We start from the raw sequence: 11533 nt of genomic DNA, 5'->3' as shown, positions 1-11533 counted from the left end.
GACCTTAAAGCCCAGCTCCAACCCCCTGCCATGGGCAGGGCACCTCCCACAGACCAGGCTGCCCAAAGCCCCATCCAGCCTGGCCTTGAACACTTCCAGGGATGGGGCATCCACAGCTTCTCTGGGCAGCCTGTGCCAGGGCCTCACCACCCTCTGAGTGAAGAATTTCTTCCTTACCTCTAATCTCAATCTACCCTTAGGGCCTAAGCCTGAGATCTAGTGCTGGACCACCGCAATGCCCATCCCCATGCCAAGAGACTTGAAACACCCCAAGTCAGCACGCTGCTCGAGCAACACCGCTTCGTCAGGTTTTGAGTCCTGCAGTGCAGCTGGGAGCAGGGCTTTCACGGGCAGCAGCACAACACCCTAACAAGAGGCTGACAGCGCCAGCATCTTCGTGTTCATGGCTGCAAGCCCAGCTCCTCACTGCTGGTATCTTCTCAGGGTTTTGTGTGTCTGGGTGTGTTTAGACAACTGAGCGATTTTCCTCGAGCACTCCCACTGCCTGTTGTGCTGGTGGCACCCTTGGTGGCAGGGCCCCGACAGAGTTTAGGGTGCTTTGCATCCACCCCACCCCATGTGCCTCTCGCTGGGTCACTCCTTGCAGCACCTCCTTGTCCTGGGTGCTTTCGGGTCAGGTACATGGCTCAGCTCGTGGTGCCACCTATTGTGTTCATCCACACATCTGCAGAAGTGCCAGGGTGCCCAGCCTCGATGGATCGCCCGACTGAAGTATCCAGACGCGGTTGCAGCTGAAGTGTTTGTTAGGGCGTATCGATTCCTACTCGTGCCCTAATTTTTTAATTACGAAGTTCAGCCTGCAGATTGTCTTTGGAGAACTCTCTTTGGTATTTCCTCTTCCTAAAGGAAGAAACCCTTTGTCGTAGCTTTCCTGCTTTCATATTGGAGGGAAAATAGGATTTTATGTTTGATTAAGTAGGATGCAAAACACCATTCTGTTGGAATCTGGGCTGCTTTCCATTGACGGGCGAGAAAACATTGCTGTTTGCTTTTCTTAGATGCTGGTGACACTCTGCTACAGCGCGAGATGAGTGCTGCCAGCCAGAGACTTAGGCAGCGCCTGGATGTGGAGGGAAAGCACGCAGGGCTGGTGGTGCTGGAGAAATGCCTCCTCACTTCCCCGAGGCACCTGGCAGCTTCACCCGGCCGGCGCTCAGGCGCGTGTGCAGGCTGGGGCTTCCCAAATGCTGCCCCAGGCCGGGCCGGGTGCCGGGCGTCTCCCATGGGGCGCCAGTGGTGCTGGCAGGCAGAATCAGGCCCCGGCCCCACGCTCACCTCTCCCGTCCCTGCAGGGCTTTGGGCGCTCCTGGCGATGGAGGTGAGGGGGTGTGGAAAGCCGTGGGTCCTGCCGAGCTGAGGAGGAGCAGGAGATTAGCTGAGAGGAGAGACAGATGTAATTATCTATGACAGACTCAGAGGCTGTGTGTGCAACCATTTCCTCCTGAAGACCTTGGTACACTCGAGAAAGAAAAACTTCCTGGTCTTGTGCAAAGACACATGACATCATGATTTATCACAGGTGAACTGTCCTGCCCTGAACCTCCGTTTTCCAGCTTTCAGTGCACCTGTGGCATCACCTGCCCTAGAAAAACAGCTGGCCAGAGTCCAGCTCAGAGGTTTGGGACAGCTTTGAGGTGCGATTAGGTGCCCAAAGGATTTTCCTTTTTCTCTGACTCCAACCTGTGGGTTTCTTTTCAAGGTCCCAAACGGTTACTTCTGTCACAAGTAACACTAAGATGATTTTCCCCCCACTTTTTTTTTTTCTTTTTTTTTTTTTTTTAAGTAAAACATGAGGAAAAAAATGAATTCTGTTTTCCTTCTAGGAAAAAGGGTCTAAAAACAGATATGTGAGTGATGAGATGGGAGAACACTGCCTTAGTGTGGCTTCTGCAGCTGAAATGCCAAATCCCGTATTGCTTGGGGTCAGTGGGGCAGCTCGTGAGAAATGCATGCTGCGGCCTCCGACACTTCATCCCTTGTTGCCTTTGAGTTCAGGGCCTTTTGCTGCGCAGTCATGGGGTGAGTTTGGGTGATAGTACATGCTTTGTTCTAGTGACCCTATTTTTGTTGAATGGCTTGGCTTGGACCTCTTGCCACTGCAAATACCAGTGCTGAGGGATGCAATGCAGTGCTAAGGTGCCAACTAGAAAACACTGATACCATTTTTTCCCCTGGTATTTAGCAGTATTTGCCTTTCATGTCCATCACTGCTTCTTGGCCCACAATTTCTTGCTTTGTCTTGCATAGAGCTGCTCTGCATGGGCAGAGCTGGCATCCTGCCTCTTCCTTGCTCAGTGCACGGCTCACATCATGGCTTTCCCTCGGCTCCTGGATGAATTTGCTGTCAGGCAGCCGCACAACAGGAAGAAAACCCACACTCCAAGAGCAGCAGTGCACAGTTCAGTGTCACAAATCTGCTAGCTTTTGATGCTTTTGTTAGAAAGTTGATGAGGGAGCAGTGAATACCTAACTGGGGCTGCTCAGGGGTGCCCCTATCTCAAGAGGAAAGGCAATGTCGAACCGAAGCACCCAGGCTGGGGTGAGCAGCAGAAATCACTGTGGGATGCGTCCCGCCTCTCCAGTGGTCCTTGGTGCTCTGAGGCAGAAAGCACTAATGACTCTGCTGGAGTAATTAACAGCGATCTGAATCAGACATCGCTAGGTACACGTCTCTCTACAGAGGTGACACAATTCTTGGCACGCCTGCAGCCAGCAGGGCTGGAAGGTGGATGCCCGCCCCGCAGCAACCTCCGGGGCCAGAAGGAGCCAGGTTGGCGCTGGGAGGATGCTGAGAGGCACACGGGAGCACGGACGCCCGCCTGGCGCAGACGGGAGGAAAGCGTGGTGGAGCCGGCGCTGGGGGAAGGACGAAGGGTGTGAGAGAGAGGGAGATGCGGACCGGAGATACCTGTTCCATGCTGCTTCACCTGTGACTGCTCGGGCAGCTCGTCAGGCCTTCCCGTGTGCTGCAGTTTTTAATCAGCCCCAAGATCTCCCATAAACTCGCCTGCACAAGTGAGCTCTCTGTGTGTCCTCGGAGACTCAGAGCAGCCGTGTAAAATCACACACGTGTTGGTGCTGCGTGTATCCAGAGCAAACAGGGGTGTCAGAAGGAAGGACTAGATGCCTGCATCCTCCAGAAGGGAGCTGCCACTCATGAGGACCCAGACAACTGTGGTGTCCCCTGTTCCCCATTTTTCTCAGCAGGGATGTGCTTGCCTGCGGTGGTGGTGGGTCTGGCTCAGTCCTTCTCCTCCTGTCCTGAGTTTGGGCAGCTTTGGTAGCTCTTGGGCTCCTGGTGGGGCACCACCAGTGCTGGGACACGTGGAGATCACCCCCAGGCATCTCACTGGTGTAACGTCCCTAAGGACAGAGGATGGGGTACTGGGGAAAGGCACTCAGCAGGAACTGGTAGTGTCCCTTACTTGGGTCAGGAACACATCTGATCCCAGCAGCCACGCTGGGGATGGCAGGACAGGGCTCCTCAGCTGGCTGCAGCCTCGCTGCTTCATGGCATGGAGCAAGACATCCAGCCTCTGGCCACCCCATGGGTGCCCAGCCTGCAGGCAGGGGGCACCGACCTGCTGCAGGCCCCTGAGCCACACCTTTCTCAAACAAAAGCCCAGGAAACCACTTTTTGCTCCCAGATAGAGGCTCATGACACCCAGGGAGATGCAGGGTTGACATCTCCAGCCTGCCCAGCCACCATGATGTCCACCACAGGCCTGACACCCTGCTTGTTCTCTCGCAGGTGGCTCAGGGCGCGGCCACAGAAGAGATGCTTTTGTCTGCTCTGTCAGGTGCTGCTCTGCAGGCCCGGCTCCTACACGTGTCACGCAAGCTGCTAGGTGCTCCCCTCTGACTCACGACCACAAACACAACAAAAACCAGTCACGGGGAGGCTGGCCGGTGGGCGTTACTTGCTCACCGCTGCTGTCCAGGCCTGGTGGCTGCTGCTGGAGGCCACCCACTCCGTAATTACAGCCCAGCAGGAGCAGGCCCGCCAGTCTGTGTGGCGCTGCCGGGCCTTCGTGCCTGCTGGAGGTGGCTCTGGAGGGCGGCTACGTGCACAGCAGGAGGACAGGATGGAAACCTGATCGGGAGGATAAGGAGAAGGTGCTCGGTGCCGCCGCAGGATTGCATGCGAGAGCCCAGTGTTGTCTGGAGGGAGGACAGACGAGATACCATCGTCTACTCCTGTTATTACACCCCAGGTTCATCAAGGGCTGAAGACAAAGAGCCAGTTAATTATTTATGACATATGCATAAAGGGGAAGGCAGGAACACGCAAAGGGCTATTTCATCATTTTTTCAGCCTAGCGAGGCTGCTTAGTTTGTATGAACCAGCACTTCTTTTCAGTCTCATTTTGAGATTTGCCAACAAACTCTGCCCCTCTGGCATCAGTCAGCCCTGTGGCAAATTCAATTTCTGCTCCGCTCTCTTTATGGGCTTCTCCAAACCCGGGGTTTATTTTGCCTGCCTGCTTCAGCTTGTCTCGGCCCTGACCTGCGAGGTCTCTGGGGAAGGGCTCGGTGTGTGTAACGGGCCAACCTCTTTCACGTGGCACAGCTTTCCCTTTGGAAGAAGCTGATTCATGGAAATGCTATGTACAATGGTCTCAGCTTTGCTTATATTTCCAGTTAACATACTGGTCAAAGTGCCTCATTCTGCCACATCCAAAGTGTTTCCTCAGGCCTGGCACTGCAGTGTGGTGCACTGGGCCTACCTGGCAGCCACCGTGTTGTGTGTGGTGCTGAGTGAAGTACCTCTGCTTAAGACAATGGACAGGAGCTGGGCTGGGCTTCTGCCCAGGCTCCCCGCTTCTCAGAGTTGCTCAGCCATGGTCTTCTCCTGCGGACACATCATGCGGCCCTTGGACAGCCTTTCCATCACCTGAGCAGTGTCCACAGGCTGGTGAAATGTATACTTGGTCTCTTTCCTCTGCTGCCTCTGCCTTTGCACATTTTTGAGCAAGACCAAAGCACCATCACCCCCTGAAGGAGTGGTGTGTCTGCCTGCAGAGTGCTTTCTCCATCAACATATTTTTGTGCTCCTGACTCTACCTCCTTTTGCTGCCCCATTCCTCAAGAGCCCTTTCCTTGCAGCACAGCAGGAAGATTTTAGTTGGCACAACATTGTTCGGATTCACAGAGCAGGCTTAGTGCTGTTTCTGAGGAAAGTACACTTGGGAGAGATTATTTCTGGGAATGGTTCGGGTGGGCACATGAGAGGAAACTGAACGTGTCCCCTCAGCAGTTTCCTTTTAGCGTGGAGCTGCCAGAAGTGCTGGAGCCAGCTCTGGCCTGGCCTTGGCACCCATGGGCACTGCAGGAGGGACTCGAGGCTGAGCCACTGTGGTGGGAGAGGTGACCCCTCCACCAGGACAGCTGGTGGTCTGCAAACAGCACTCACCAGTCTTCACCTCTCCACAATTTTGCTGGATTTTTACCTGGTATTCCAAGCAAAGAGAACCAGAAGCAAAGTAGCTAGAGACGCAAAGTCCTCCTCATCCTTGGTGGCATCCTCTGCAACATACTGCTGCATCTGTCTGAAGCCTGAGGAGATGGCAAAAGCCTCCTGCAAACCTGACAATTACTTAATCCAATAAAATCAGAACAGGAGCCTTTATGTGTAAGGAATACAAAAGCCAACAAAGATGTCACCTGCTATTTCAGGAAGTCCTGGGTTGAGCAGCTGAACTTCTATGAACTTTTTCCTCAGCGGGGGACTCTGGCAGGAAACCATGCTATTTAAAATTTGGTGACTTACAAGCAGTTTGCTTCAAAAGGATCTACCCTGCCCTTCATTATGATGCTTAGATCTAGGACTTTTATTTTGTTTAGGTGAACGAGTGTTGTGAAATGCCTTTGTGAATCAAATCTAATCAAGTCGGTGTTCTCCAGCTGGAGCCTGGAAACCTGCCCAGGGAGGATGGCGCGAGAGGCTGGGAGTGATGACAGCCTGCCAGGGCAGGGACAAGCAAGGTGGAGCAGTGAACTGGCCCCAGCAGACAAGGAGATTTCCACGCTTTTCTTCTCTAAAGCACCTGAACTCCAGGACGCACAGGGCGTGCGAGTTTACTCCAGCGAGCCTGAGGCAGTTTCAATTTATGCAACTGCTGTTTGCTCAGCAGCTGAGAGGCCCAGCTCCCTCTGATCTCAGTGATGCTCAGGGAACAGCCTCTCCTGCAGCTGTCTCCAGCACTCAGGTGGGCACCTGCACGATGCCAGGTGTGGGTGTGTTCTGCATTTTTCCAAGCCATGATTTTGAGGGGGACTGAGGATGAGCATCCAAGGTCCCTGTAGAGAGTTAGGAAGAAAATATTAGCTTTCAGAAGAGCGGGCAGAAGGAAGGGGTGTTGTCTTGAGTTTTTGCTCTGGACATGTGACGGTGACCCACCTCCAGGCTTGGGGTGACCACACCAAGGGGGTTTGAGTGCAGGGATGTGCATCCCTGTTGGTCTCAGCACTCTGACAGGGACTACTGGCACAGCTGCAGTAACACTGCAAGGAGGGCTGACCTCCCTCTGCACGGGCCAGGCCTTCCCTAAGAAAGCTGCCAATGTCACATGAGCAGACAGGGACATTTTTGGTCCTCTCTCCACAGCTAAAACCTTTTAACCAGATCACTTTGGGGAAAACCTGAGTTCCTGATCTCTGCAGACATCTGTGTCTGTAGTGCAGCTCCATGTGCCTGCAAGCCTCTGTGTGCTCATAAGGGATGCTGGTGGTCCTGGAGCATCACTCCTGTGGGGCAGCCTGGCCACGCATTGCGATCTGTGGCCGCAAATCGGCAGTTTGGGAAGTGCTGGTGTGTCTGTTCTGTAGGGCTGGTGCGACCAGCTTGACTCGATGTACACTCACCTGGAGGCAGAAAGGAGTCTTCTCCACCTCCCTGTCTCCCAGTGGAGAGAGAGCGTGCTCAGTGATGGTAGAATTAGGAGAAATCCAGCGGGTAGGGTGTCCGGGGAAAATGTCCTTCGGGAAAAGCCACGGCAGGCGGGTGCGGGTTTGGATTTGGGTTTGGGTGCGGGTTTAGGTGCGGATGCGGGTGCGGGCGGCCACCGCGCGGTGTCACTGCGGTCCCGCAGGCAGCAGAGGGCCGTGCCCGGCCGGGGTGCGGGACCGGGGCGAGCAGGGAGCGGGGCCAGCCCCTGGCCGCGCCCCGGCAGAGGTGGGGAGTCGGAGCCGGGCAGCTGGCCCTCCCCATGCGCTGAACCGGGCTCCGTTTTGAAGGATGCTCCAATTAATTGTCCCTAGAGCAGCTTTTAATAGCTATCCCTGCCTCCTCTGGCTCCGTCCTTCCTTGAGCTTCTTGGGTTTTGCTTTCTTTCCCAGCCCAGGTACAGGTGTGTCCCCACACCGGCAAGCATCGTGGGATGCTGTCACGGTTTCCCGCAAGGTCTCATGCTGGAATTAGGGAGCTGTGTGGCAGCTTTGCCTTTCAGTTGGAAAAAAATAAGTTCCAGCACTCGTCTTTCTAGAAGGAAGCTTCCCAACATAACTGGAACGCACCCAAGAGGCTAAAAATGTGAAGAGAAATTAAAGTATCCCACATTCAATTTTATTTTAAATCTGACAACTCTGAAAGCTCGTTGCGTGTGCAGGCATGGGGAATGAGGGGACTTGGATTCACTCTTTGATTTTGGGTTTGGGCATGGCGGTCTCAGTGCAGGGGGAAGGATTTACTCCCTCCAAACGTCTGTCATGGGTCTGGCCTCTGTGTGAAACCACTCAGGCACTGACCGGAGCCGAGGCGGGGCAGGGCCCTCCTCACCTGAGTTTTTTCTGGTAGACATTTGGGCCCAGATATGTGGTGTGGCATGGTCCTGGCTGTGCACAGTGCCACCAAGCCATGTCACAGGGGGCTCCACACTGTCCTCAGCCTCACCTCCTGAGGCAGATGCAGTGGAAACCCAGTCCTCAAGGAAAACATGGGTGCTTACCTCCCCTTTGGGAGGTGTGAAATCGGGCACCGGTGGGCACAGTCCTGCAGAGCAGCAGTGACATTGAGGGGGCTGAGAATCTGCCTGCCAGAGCACAGACCATCCGTGCTCAAGGCCAGCATCTAGCCCTGAGCACTCAGGAGATTTGGGGTAGCTTCTGGCACAAGGAGACACCTCTGTCACCAGCTGGGTTTCTGTAGCATGAAGGCAGTAACACAGCACCTGGGCAAAACACAGGCTACGCAGTCATTCTGGCTGTGCTCACACATATGGTCCTGCTTGGCTGAGGTATGGAAGAGAGGAACAAATTCCTGCACTCCCACAGATGAATTACATGATGCTGCGTACAACAAATATTGTATAATGAGCTTATTAAAGGCTGGAGAAAGCTTGGTCTGCAATGAACAAAGATGTGGGTAGAGATGTGGATTGATTTGAATGCCTCTATGTGATATTTTTGTGTACAGGGGTATTTTAAACCAGCTTTGTAATTGGCACCATTGCCTTAAGTTGGTAAAAGAAGTCAGGCTGGATGTAGGGAAACACCTTTTCTGGGTGAGGACAGGTGAGTGGCGGGGCAGGGTGTCCAGAGATGCTGTGCAGGCTCCATCCTCAGGAGCATCCAAGACCCAGCTGTCCAAAGCCCTGCACCATGCGGACTCACTGCTGGCCCTGCTGTTAGCAGAGGCCGAGACTCCATGACCCCTTCCCACCTGGGCTGTCCCCGTTCCCGTCTCCCTTTCTGGAAGGACAGAGCTCAGCACCATGCACGTCCCTGCAGACACTCGCTCACCCCTTCCCTCCCACCCCGAGCAGCCGGGATGCTTTGGGGGGGTGATGTCATCCCATTTGCTTACTTAAGAGAGGCATCATTAGTGGGTAAGTAATTTATGTAACGCTGGTTAAGCGGGCCCAGGGCAATGCGGGCATGCTGTGCCTGGTGGGTCGGGAGGAGATTGCTGCAGGAGGCGAGCGGCAGGATTACAAGGGATCAGCGGAGGGAGGGATGCTGCTCTCGCTGCCAATCACCTGTCCATCATGGTGCCACTGCAACGGAGCTCACAGGAGTGTGCTCCTTACCCCAGCAGACCTGCCTGTGGAGGTCACACAGGCTCGAGTATCTGCATTAGATCCCCCTGCCCTTGTTATTCAGCAGGTGACGTTCCTGCCCAGCGCAGCCCACACAGCGCTGGTTTGCTCATGTCGCTAATAAAGGTCTGCTTTGGATTAGCACTCAAGGCAAAGGGGTCAGAAAGGACAAAAAAAGGTAGTCAGGATAATAATCATCACTTGCTGGCCCACTAATAAAGATCTTGCAAGTGTAAAAGAACAAATGTTATTGAACAACATCCTAAACCCACTGTTCTCTGTCTGTAAGGAGGGACACTAGACCCATGGAGGTGAGGGAAGGAAAGCAGAACACGAGTGACACAAACACACGGATTTCCAGAGGTTTAAAATGCTGTTGGGAGAGCTGTCAGCATCCCTGAAGTGACCAAGAAGTGTCAGGGCCCAGCTCCTGCCAGGGTTGAGGGCTGCACTGGCCCCTCCTGCCCAAGTGGAATGGCCCCGCTGAGAGGAATTAAGTCAGGCCCGTGTCACGAGTCAAGCAGAGTCCCCGATGGGGTATAGATGTGGGGTGACAGGAAAGGAACATCTTTGCACCCTGTGAGCTCCCTGGGGCTTTCCTGGCTGAGGAGGGGCTGCAGGGACTGTGTAGGCCTGCCTTCTGCACCCTTAGGTGGCTGGAGGGGACAGGAGGGGGTTTCCACCCTGCAGCTGCACCTCTGCTCTGACTGGAGCTAAGGACAATGCATCCCTGGTTCACTGGGGATTCTTGCTCGGAGCACAAATCACTGACCGAGAGACACACAGCGTGACCCCATTCACGGTGTTATTCCTCACACAGAGCTCAGCTCTCCTCCACACAGAGGACGGCTCCACAGCCTGTGCAGGAGCCACCTTCCTGCACTCCTGCCCGCTTCGGGGACCCCTCTGCACATTTTTGGGCATCCCTCAGGACCTCATGCCAGTGCGTTCACCCCTTCTGAGGGTGGCTGAAATTGCATGGGATTTAAAAGTAAAATGATGTGTTACCACACAAACCCCACTAAAATTGCACTTGTTGTGCTATGTATTGTGTTTAAGCGGAGTTATTCTTATAATCACGTTGGCAATTAAAAGTTTATATATAGGATCTAGCTAAAAATATTATTTTTGCTCCTTGACTGAAAAAAAAAAAAAAAAAAAAAAAAAACAGCTCTCTCTTTGTTCTGCCCTTCTTACCTGAAGTAAGAACCTGGTTAAATCAGTTAACTATTATCCTACACTTCATAATAATGCTGCTAAAAATGAAACATAAAATTAGCCTGTCATTGTGCTGTCGCTCACATGAGATTCAAGCTGCCCTTCTGCAGCACTTTTCATTTCCATTAAAACACCTTGGCAGTGGGCGGGTGCAAGGATTTTCAGCAGCAGCAACCAACCCCGTACTGGTCCAGCCCCTCGCCACCTCCAAGCACGCCCTGCCTGGCGAGGGCCATCCTGCTCACCACTTCTTGCAATTTGGCTGCTTCTTCCAGCAAAAGCCGCTTCTTCAGGCCAGATAACGCAGCACCAGCCTCCGGAGACACACCACTGGGATTTCGGCTGTGGGCAGAGTCCAACAGGATTTTGCAGCTCAGAGTGTGCCTTATCTAAGGATGGAGGCAGTGTTATTGGGGTGGCAATACAGGATCCAAAACCCAAGTAACCAGTTAGGTTGGCAAAAAGGATCTGAGGAAAAGCTGAGGATGTATTAGTGAATGTTGAATGTAACTCAGCAATGGTTTAGACTGGAGTGAGGCAGTGTGGAGATTGCAGCAGGCAAGACGGAATGGGCAGAGAGGGCTGTCTGTGGTGGATGTGATGGAGGCCTTATGTGAGTAGGAGGAATTAGCTCCACATTGCTCCTAGGAGACTATAAAGGGCTGAGGGAACAGTGGAAAAGAAGGGATAAGCTAAAGTCGTCACAGACCAGCACAACATCATTCACCATCACCTGAGAAAATGCAAGAAGCTGGCCCCTTTGTGATAGGCAGTGAGTACCTCTGCATTAAAGCAGCTGGGAGTCTTCCCATTCACATGTGATTGGGCTATTTTGGTGCTGGAGGAAATTTTGTCTCCAATGATTCATGAAGAGGCTTGCACTGCTCCCATCTGTTCAAACAGCAAGTGCCGCTGACTGACCAGGCAGGCAGAGCAGCAAAACTCTTCAGAGATTTTGTTGCTTTTGTGCTTTGCTTCTCCTGAACATCTCCATTTTAACTTCAAGACATCAGGATCAAAGGGAGACATTTTAAGAAGCCTAATAGAGTCTGGAAGTGACTTCACTTCTAGTTTTAGCTGAAGAAATCAGTGCATGGGTCATCTGGCGTGCAGCTGATGCTCAGTCCTGCCCAAAGCCAGATGAGGTACTCCATCTGATAGAAAGTCTGAGACTTTCAGCTTTATGTTCTAAACCCACCAGCTGCCACTCTGCTTTTTCAGACAGTCCCTCTGCTTACTGCTAAATTTAAGATGTCACC

General features: G+C 53.3%; 1 long non-coding RNA gene across 1 annotated transcript; it reads left to right on the top strand.

The window, feature by feature from the left end:
- The first annotated feature begins 4052 nt into the window (after positions 1–4052).
- On the top strand, positions 4053–5522 carry LOC118164798. Its single transcript, XR_004749676.1, has 2 exons — positions 4053–4772; positions 5215–5522. It is a non-coding gene; the product is annotated as an uncharacterized LOC118164798 (long non-coding RNA).
- Positions 5523–11533: the final 6011 nt, after the last annotated feature.

The sequence above is a fragment of the Oxyura jamaicensis genome, chromosome 3 (assembly GCF_011077185.1).
Source record: "Oxyura jamaicensis isolate SHBP4307 breed ruddy duck chromosome 3, BPBGC_Ojam_1.0, whole genome shotgun sequence".
Taxonomy (NCBI): domain Eukaryota; kingdom Metazoa; phylum Chordata; class Aves; order Anseriformes; family Anatidae; genus Oxyura; species Oxyura jamaicensis.
This window is presented reverse-complemented; position numbering and strand designations above follow the sequence as displayed.